We start from the raw sequence: 9,298 nt of genomic DNA, 5'->3' as shown, positions 1-9,298 counted from the left end.
GACAACAAACTTTATTGCTTAGAAGGTGAAGCTCAAAACATGTTGCCCTGGCATGTCAAATTCTCCATTATCTGGCCCTGATTGAATAAATTACCTTCTCTCCTGCTAAAGTTCAAGATAAAACTCTCTTCCATTCCAATGAAGCCAGACTTTTTATTATTTTTTTTCAGTTCACAATTTTCTTTGTAGATTGTTGACATAACTCTCCTCCCATAACATTTTCTTGGGAAAATAGGGAACGCTTCATAAATTTGTGTGTCATCCTTGCACAGGGGCCATGCTAATCTTCTTTGTCTCATTCCAATCTTAGTATATGTGCTGCCAAAGCGAGCACAAAGCCAGACTTTTAATACCTTACAAGTACAACATGCTCATACCTATGCTTTTTTTTCCCCTCTTGGAGTAAATTAGTGCCTGCACTGTGTAGCCTCTCAAAGTATGTTGTTTGCATTGAACTTTGCAGCCAGTGAATAGTTTCCCAAATTGCATTTCTCGGAGTAGTGGATGCATGTGAAATTACAGTTGAGAAATTGTTTTATGGGTGTAAACACTTGGTACTATCTATATCAAAAAGCTTCAAGACTTATGCAATTAAAAGATGAAATAATATGCTACTAAATGTTAAGTGGAACATATTCAGAGATCAAGGCATAGCTGACAGCTCTGTTGTGAGTCATAATTGATATCTTTATTTATGTTTCATTGATTATTATAGTTCTATGATTAAATTTATTTGTTATCCAAAACCTAGATAGAGTCTATTAGACCTGCGTAATCAAATAGCCGCTATCTCCATTATCTGTTCAACTTCTAATTTTTTTAAAAGAAATCAGAGGTGCTTGATTAAGGTTTTGAATGGCAGAAGCCCCACCAACATAAGCCTCTAACTTCGCCGTTTCACTGGGAATTTCCTTAACGCTGATTTTGAGAACAGGAAGACTAGGGAAAGCAGGACTAGCACCTTAGCAACTGCCATCAGATGAGATAATGGAAATGAGTCTATTTAGCCAAGTGTGAAGAAAGGCAAATTGTGACAAAACAGAAAGAAAACAGAGATTTACATCACTGACATACGAGCCCTAGTTTTTTAGTAAACAAAAGGAAAATTTTTTAGGCGTGAGAAATAATGTCCCCTGAATCAAAACAAATTGTAAGTATTGATTTTACAATTGATTATCTTCAGTAAGCTGCCTTCCAAAAAGGTAGGAATAGCTTTCAATGGCATTACATATAATGACAAAGCCAAACACACACGAAAAACAAAACTATAGATTTTTTTCATCTTTGAGGAGCAGTCACATAATTCCTGTTTATTTCTTTGTTTGTATTATTTTGTTGTATTTGAGTTCATGAGGGTATTTAGGTAATTTCCTCTGGTTCTTCATAGCATACCTAGAAAATATATGCTTTCCTTTCCCTTCCCTGGCCCCCCGGTAACAACTCTAATAATCTTAATTTAGACTGACAATATCTAGGAAAAATATCTAAGGTAAAAAATAAAAAAGAGATAAAATAGTATCAAGTATTTGACCATAACGAGAAATGGAGAAGAAGACTGGCTCTAAAGTATGCAGTCTTGGGGAAACACAACGGCTTCACTGACATTCTAATTTGTCCTACACCGGTGTCGGTTTCCTAGGGCTGCGGTAATGAAGTGCCACATACAGGGTGGCTTATAAAAGCAGAAATGTATTCTCTCACAGTTCTGGAGTCCACAAGTCCAAACTCAGGGTGTCCTCAAGGCCATGTGTTCTGTGAGACTCTGGGTATAATCCTTCCTCTCCTCTTTTGAGATACTGTGGCTGGCCCTAGATCCTCGGCACTCCTGGGCTTGCAGGTGCATCACTCTGATCTCTGACTCTGCCATTACACGGCTTTATCCCCGTGTGTCTCTGGCCTTTCTTTATAAGGACACCAGTCATATTGGATTAGGGCCACCCTAATGACTCATCTTAATTAGACTGCATCCCCAAAGACCCTATTTGCATATATAGGTCACTTTCTAGGGTACTGGGCTTTAGGGCATCAACATATCTTTTGTAAAGACACAATTCAATCCATCCATAACAAGTATAACATTTGTGCCCCAAGGAAAAATAATAAATAGATGTATATGTTATTTTTTTAAATATCCTTTACTCCTTTTTTTCTCCCAGTTAATTCTGGGTGATAGAACAGATCACTTGTAAAATCTCCATATTATTAATGATCAATGGAAAAATGAACATTGAAAGAGTCAGAAGATGCATGTTTTAGTCTCAGCTTCATTAGGCAAAAACTGTCTAATGGGCTAACATGAGGATATCTGGTGTGAGGAAAAAGAGGATAGTGCGGTGTACTGCAGGTAAGAATGTAGGTTTCTCTTTGGAGACTAATGTTCCCCTACAAGCTAATAGGAAGATAGATGGCAAGGGTTGCTTGTTTGTTTCATGCATCAGAAAAGAAAACTGAGCTGATGGGAAACATAACAGATAAAGGTACATTGATAAGATAATAACTCCCCTAACACCCAGAGATCTTTGAGTAGGCAGTAATAGGAAAGGCGAATTTATAAGTCACAAATTTAGAAAAGGGAAGTAGAGGGGACTCAGATGTTCATACAAGGTTTTGACCAACAAAAAACGAAGCATATGGATAAGATCTATAATTAGAAGTTAGATATAGAAGCCTGACAAACGCTGTGGCTGAGAGTTGCACAATAATCAAGGTAATGATACTATTTTAGAGCAAAGATATTTTCAGTGTAACAAAGAGGCAAAATATAACCCAGACTGTGATACACCATTAGGATGGCTAAAATCCCAAACACTGACAATAGGAAATGCAGGAAAGGTTTTGGAGCTGGAGGAATTCTCGTTTGTTGCTGGTAGGGATGCAGAATGATATAGCCACTTTGGAAGACAGTTCAGCAGTGGCTTACAAAGCTTACCATATGCTTACATAAGCTAACCATATGACCTAGCAATTTTATTTGTAAATATTTACTAAAATGTGGTGAAAACTTATGTCCACACAAAACCAGTCATATGAATATTTATAGCAGCTTTATTCATAATCACCAAAGTGTGAAAAGAACCAAGATGACCTTAAATAGGTGAATGGATGAACAAACTGTGGTACATCCATTCAATGAATCAGTATTCCACAATAAAAAAGTGAGCTATCAAGCTACAGACATACACACACACACACACACACATACAAACAATAAATTGATTAATTTAAAAAACAGAAGAACCTTAAAAGCACATTAGTAAGTGAAAGAAACCAGTCTGCAAAGACTACAGATTATATGATGCAAACTATATGATACTCTATAAAAGGCAAAGCTGTAGAAACAGTAGAGAGATCAGTGGTTGCCAAGGGTTCAGGGAGTTGCAAAGGGGAGGGATAAATAGGGAAGTGAAACTATTCCATATGCTCCTGTAATGACAGACACGTGACATTATATTTGTCAAAGCCCACAGAACTATACAACGTAAGGAGTGAACTCTAATGTAAAATATGTATTAAATGGTATGTAAGTTACAGCATTTTTGTTTTATAACAATATGATCTTAGTAATATCTATCAGGAAACATCTGGGCAACGTTTACAGAGGACGTTCGCTGCAGGCTATTGAGTGCAGCTGCTCAATTCTATTTGGTCCTCTCAGGATTTCTCAAATAGAATGATGGTGATGGTAATCTGTCACTACAGGCTGAGGTCTGTCAGGTTGCAGAAAGAATGTGGTAGAGCTTACCATACCTGTTTAATTTCCATTCACATCACCCTTAAACTCTAGAGTGATTGTTTTATTAGGTTATAAGGACTGCCTTTAACAAGCCCTGTTCCTGGACCTAGCATCCGGGTTCTTGTTTTTCTTGCCATCATTGTTATAACCACCGCACACATTGCCTTTATTAAGCCACCCGTGACCTCAGCCTTGGATCCCTACTGCAATCTCTCTTCTGAGTGACTGGGCTGGCTGGAAAATATATCACACAGGCACATTTACTGGTGCCATTTCATATGATCTGCAAGCTGCCTTGAACTCTCAGCAACACTTACATTCAGTCTTCATGCTCAAAAATATATTTTCCAGACCTTCATCGTAAAAAGCCCATCTGGGGAAGGCGTGAAATCACCAACTCTTACAAATTATGCCTAAAAAAAAGATAATTTCTCTCTGGGTTATTCACACATTGTATACACAATGTGAGTATATACAATGTGTGAGTTAGACAAACAGATTTAGTCAAGACAGTTTACCTCAGTCTATCTCTTCAGCTTTGCAGATGGCAATGGGTGGAAATACAGACACTTGTGCATCCCCATGACCTCAAGAGTCGTTCTGACTGACAAGGTCTTTGGCCATGTGAAATCAGCCACAATCCTCAGACACAGCATGTGTTTCCCATGAACCCACTCTCTAACCTCTGCTTTCCTATGGATTCTATCCTGTATTTTAGCAAGTGTTGCTTCTCTTGTTGAAGTAGTAATTTTATGTTAATAAAAATGAAAATTCTCTAAGTATAGAATACTTGGATGTTCACCACAATATAAATAATACTACATCATCAAAATTCAGCAACCTAAGAGATATTTAGTCTTAATATTATGGAGTATGTCTTTTGCTAATTTTTCTATTTATATTATTTTCTTGTTTTTCACAGAATTTGTAAAAAACTTTCAATGTCTCTCTTTTTTCCCAAAATCATAAGTTTCAATGCTTAAAATATATTTAATTATATAGCTATAACATAAATTACTGAAGCTATCTCCTAATAGTGGATATTTTTCCATTAGCTTTTTCTCAGTATAATTTCCTTAGAATGGGGATGCTCCAGATTCCAAGTGCTGTCTTAAGATAGATTAAGTGGTTATATTCAATTCTAACAGAATATTCAGAGTATGTTTTGGTTTCTAACTTTGAGTCATTTGAGGATATAGCATGGCAGATACATTTTTAAATTTACTCTTGGAAAATCAAGTAGAAGAATCCAGGAATCTGAGTCTTTGCAATAGACACAACTTTAACATCCTTAACCATAATCTCAGTGATAGAAAAGAAAACAAGAAAAAACCCAAATTTTGACTTTTCAGAGCTGCTGTTCTGTAGCCATTTAAAAGTGAGGAAATCAGGCAGCGTCCCTGCAGCCTGAAGACCCTGGCTTCCTGTTTGCGTTAAGAACGTAAATATGTATCTCTTTCCTTACCTCTATCACTCTCTCTATCTTTACCATTTTTAATAAGAGAAAAATACTCATATTATCCATTTTTAAATTTTGGAAGATAAGGAAGGTCATGAAATGTACTTAATTTTAAGAAATCAGTCGTAGTGCTTCTACTCCAACTTTCAGCAATAGTTAATAAAGAAGTTCATTACTCTTGTCATTAGAAAAAAGCTGTCTTCCTTTTTTGCCATGTGGCAGTTTTCTGGTACCTAGGAGGCTGTTCTGGTTCATCTATCCCACTAATCTTGTTATAATGTCATAATGACTTAACTGTCTGTACACATGAGGGAAATAACATTTCTGGAAGCAAGTGAATATGTATTTTTAATTTTATATTTCTAAATATTGATAATATATAATTTAGTAATGATCTCCTCTGGACACAAAATAAGTTTTTAAGCCCTGAAAATAGTATAGAGTCCTTAGAAATAAGTAATTAAGCATCTCATGTAGATTATTATAGAGTTTAAATAGTGCATTCACAAATTTGTTGATTGGATTTATAAAAGTTAATGAGAGTACAATGAACATAGGCTTGAGATTTGTTTTGCTTTTAGCTGGTTCTTGCTTCAAAACTGAGGTCAGAGGGAAAAAGTTTAGTTCAAAGCTAATAAAAAATTAAAAATGGGGAGGTATAGCTCAAGTGGTAGAGCGCATGCTTAGTGTACACAAAGTCGTGGGTTCAATCCCTAGTACCGCCATTAAAAATAAATGAATAGGTAACCTTAGTATACTCTTTCCTAAAATTAAAAAAAAAAAAATGTAAAGTGCAAAATATAAAAAATAAATAAAAATGAAAATTTTTTCTTGTCAATATATTTGGCTAGAAATCTTATAACACTGTGGGGTATTATAATTATCACCAGCTTTCGACTTTGACTTACTAAGTTTTTTTAGGTTGCTCTGAGAGACATGACTTCACAATAAGTTATATTATTCTATATTCTAGCTAAAGAGTTACACCAGAATTATAATAACATATGAAAAAAAAACCTCAACTGAGCTGCCATCATAGATATGTTTTTGTTTTGTTTTAGATATAGAAAAATAAGTTCATTTGTTCAAGTTTTGTCTAAAAATCCATTTTTCTTAGATGTGAAAAGAAATGTTCTAAAAATATATTCTTTTTTGCTATATACTGGAATGTCCTACAAATTTAGTTGTGATTTTTTTTTTTTTTAATACTCACTGCAACTCTCAGAAAATCCAGGGACTATAAAACAGACCTTGGTCATGTCTGTTTTATGCAGAATGAATACAATGGTGACTAATCATCTTTTATCATAGTAAGGGCAAAAGGAAAAGGGATTATATGAATATTATCTGGAGGCTTAACAAGAGATGTTGTGAAGAAATTAACCAATGTAGTATTTTCTTCTTCTTTGGATCTTTAACACAACCAAAAGAAGTAAACAAACCACTACCCTAAGCAGATACTTTTATTGAGAATTTTTCTAACCACCACACTGATTTCAATCTCCCACCCTTCCTCTCCCACCCACAAACACCTGTTTTGCATAGGAAGTGCTCCCTCTGCTAGATGTAACTACTGAAACAAATGGAGGATAAGACGATTAAGTTCACAGCTCACGTGGAAGCCCATGAAAATTTACAAATATAAAGCCTATCTAGAGACTTCTCAAATGCTGGACTTCAGAAGGAAAATTTGAGTTGTAGGTTCTAGAAGGATCATGGGGACATAGAGAATGCGATAGTTAACAGAAAGAGAACATTTATGGGTCATTCTTTGTCATTTTAGCAAACATCCTTGAGTGAACACTTGGGAGGGCATGTCAGTAAGATTCTTCTGCTCTTAAACTGTGTGAGAAGCCAGCTTGAGTTTATTAAAATGGAAGCACAATGACTGATCCTGCAGTCACTCAAACACATCTTGTTTCCTCACACTTACCCCCAGAAACATGGACCAAATAGTTGATCTAAATGTTTTCTGGAACCTCTGTTTGCTCATCAAGAAGCAGTGGTTCACACTGTAAGTGGCTTTGATGGACCATAGTACTACCATCACCTTCACCACCAACGTTCCTAGACATGTGTTTAGCGTTGTAAGAGAATGTACAAATCCACTCCTAAAGAACACTGGTTTGAAAACAGTTCACCCCATATCAAAGAAAAAGAACATATCACCTGAAAGAACATACTTCATTAAAGTTATTCTAAAGCTAAGGGCAGTACTGTTTTCTGTAGCCCTGTGCACGTAAATCAACTTTAGTATCCAGGGTATTAGATTCTAGCAGGGTTCCTTTAACTGTGAGTGACAGAAAATCCCACCCAAAGTAAGTTAAACAAAATGGAATTCTAATTATTCAGCTTATTGACAAATTCAGGAATAGATCTGTAGTGTAAATACAGGAATGCAAAGATATTAACAGGATCCAGACTTGCTGAATCTCCTTTTTCCACTTGTTGAAATTCCTTCTACCCTCATGGTTGAGAGATAGCTGCCAGACATTCCTGATCTTTCTTTCCAGATTTTCATTCAGCAGAAAATAAGAAACTTCTCCAGTCACTATAATACATTATGTGTGAGTGTGCCTATGTGTGTGCGTGTTGTCCAAGGTTCACATATGAAAGAATTTAGGAAACAGGAAATGTATTAGTCTAGGTGTTACAGAACCTGGTTGTGCTCCTGAAACTTTCACAGGCTAATCATTTAAACTTGGACAACTCAATTCTTCTGGATGCAAATTTCTTCCTACAAAACATAAATTGTAGCAGATATTTATTCAACAAACATTTATTGAATGTCCATTATGCTCCAGGTATTTTCCTAGGTGCTACAATTATAGCAGTGAGCAAACAGAAATGACCAAAAGAACTTTCCTTACAGAGAACATACATTCTTGTGTGAGATAAAAAACAAGAGATAGAGTAAAATGCATAGTAAAAAATCACCCATGATAAGTGCTAAAGAAAGAAAATGTAAACTATGGAATGAGAATAGAAAGTAACGTAGTGGATCAATGAATAAAATGAAGTAAACCTTGAAGACGTTAAGTAGCATCCTAAGAATTCTCTTCTGAGGAATAGATTCCAATCCCGGAACATTCGGCCTAATTCTTAAATGTAAATGATTGTATATTTCTGAAGTCAATTAAAAATAGACAAAATGCCATGAATTGTGTGTAATAAATCAATTTTTTTCAACTGGATAAAAGCAGTGCTTTCTCAGAGGATTCCTTATTTGAGTTACTGAAGCCCTAACATCAATTATTTAGACGAGTGTAGTAAGTGTACTAATAAGTGTATTGAAGTGTTTTCTGAAAAGTATCTTTACTTAAATATCTATATTATAATTGTATACAAGTAAACATAGGTAGCGTATGTTGTATTCATTATATTATACATAAATTTTATACACACCATGCTGTATGAAAAGCAATTTACATTTTATTTTCACCTCTTTCAGTATTTGAGACTGAAGAGCAATCTTTTATTTGCAGCAAGTCACTGTTGAAAATGATATTTGTGGCTAAAAGTTTTAATCCTCTCACATTTTCTTTTAATTTTCAGCCTGTCAAATTAGTGCCAGTTAAAAATCACCAGTTGACAGTTTATGAGAACAGATTCTTTTATAGAGTTTCGATCGTGGAAGGCTTATTTAACCTCCATGTGACCCCTTTAACAGAATTCCTAACACTAAGATCTTCAACGAGAAAATACAATCTAGAGTGAAAAGAATGGATAAAATGGTGACAGGTGACATTGGAAACATTTGAAATGACACAACGTCTGTTGTGAAATTATGACTTTTCCTGTCAAGTTTTTACTTTCTGAAGAAATATGGAATTTACATGATGAGTCCCAAGCTCATTCATAATTCTTACTTATTTTGGCTTAGAAACATTAATAATGAATTTAGTTGAAACTTCAGATTTTAATTCAATCTTTATTGCTACATTTCAAAAAATGACATAAAGTAAGTAGTATTGTGACCTTCTCTTCTCTTAGGCTCAGAGCATGTTATGACCAGATCAGCCAAAATAGGAGTGGCTATTCATTAAAAAGTTTTTGTATTTGGGTAGATTAAGTGTTAATATATAGAGGGATATTTCAGGAAAGGT

General features: G+C 35.1%; 1 non-coding gene across 1 annotated transcript; it reads right to left on the bottom strand.

Annotated features, from left to right (window-relative positions):
• Positions 1-227: 227 nt before the first annotated feature.
• On the bottom strand, positions 228-334 carry LOC116666692. The gene has a single exon (XR_004323597.1). It is a non-coding gene; the product is annotated as a U6 spliceosomal RNA (small nuclear RNA).
• Between the last annotated feature and the right edge of the window lie 8,964 nt (positions 335-9,298).

The sequence above is a fragment of the Camelus ferus genome, chromosome 1 (genome assembly GCF_009834535.1).
Source record: "Camelus ferus isolate YT-003-E chromosome 1, BCGSAC_Cfer_1.0, whole genome shotgun sequence".
NCBI classification, from domain to species: Eukaryota; Metazoa; Chordata; class Mammalia; order Artiodactyla; family Camelidae; genus Camelus; species Camelus ferus.
Note: the sequence above shows the minus strand (reverse complement) of the source record. Positions and strands in the feature narration are given on the sequence as shown.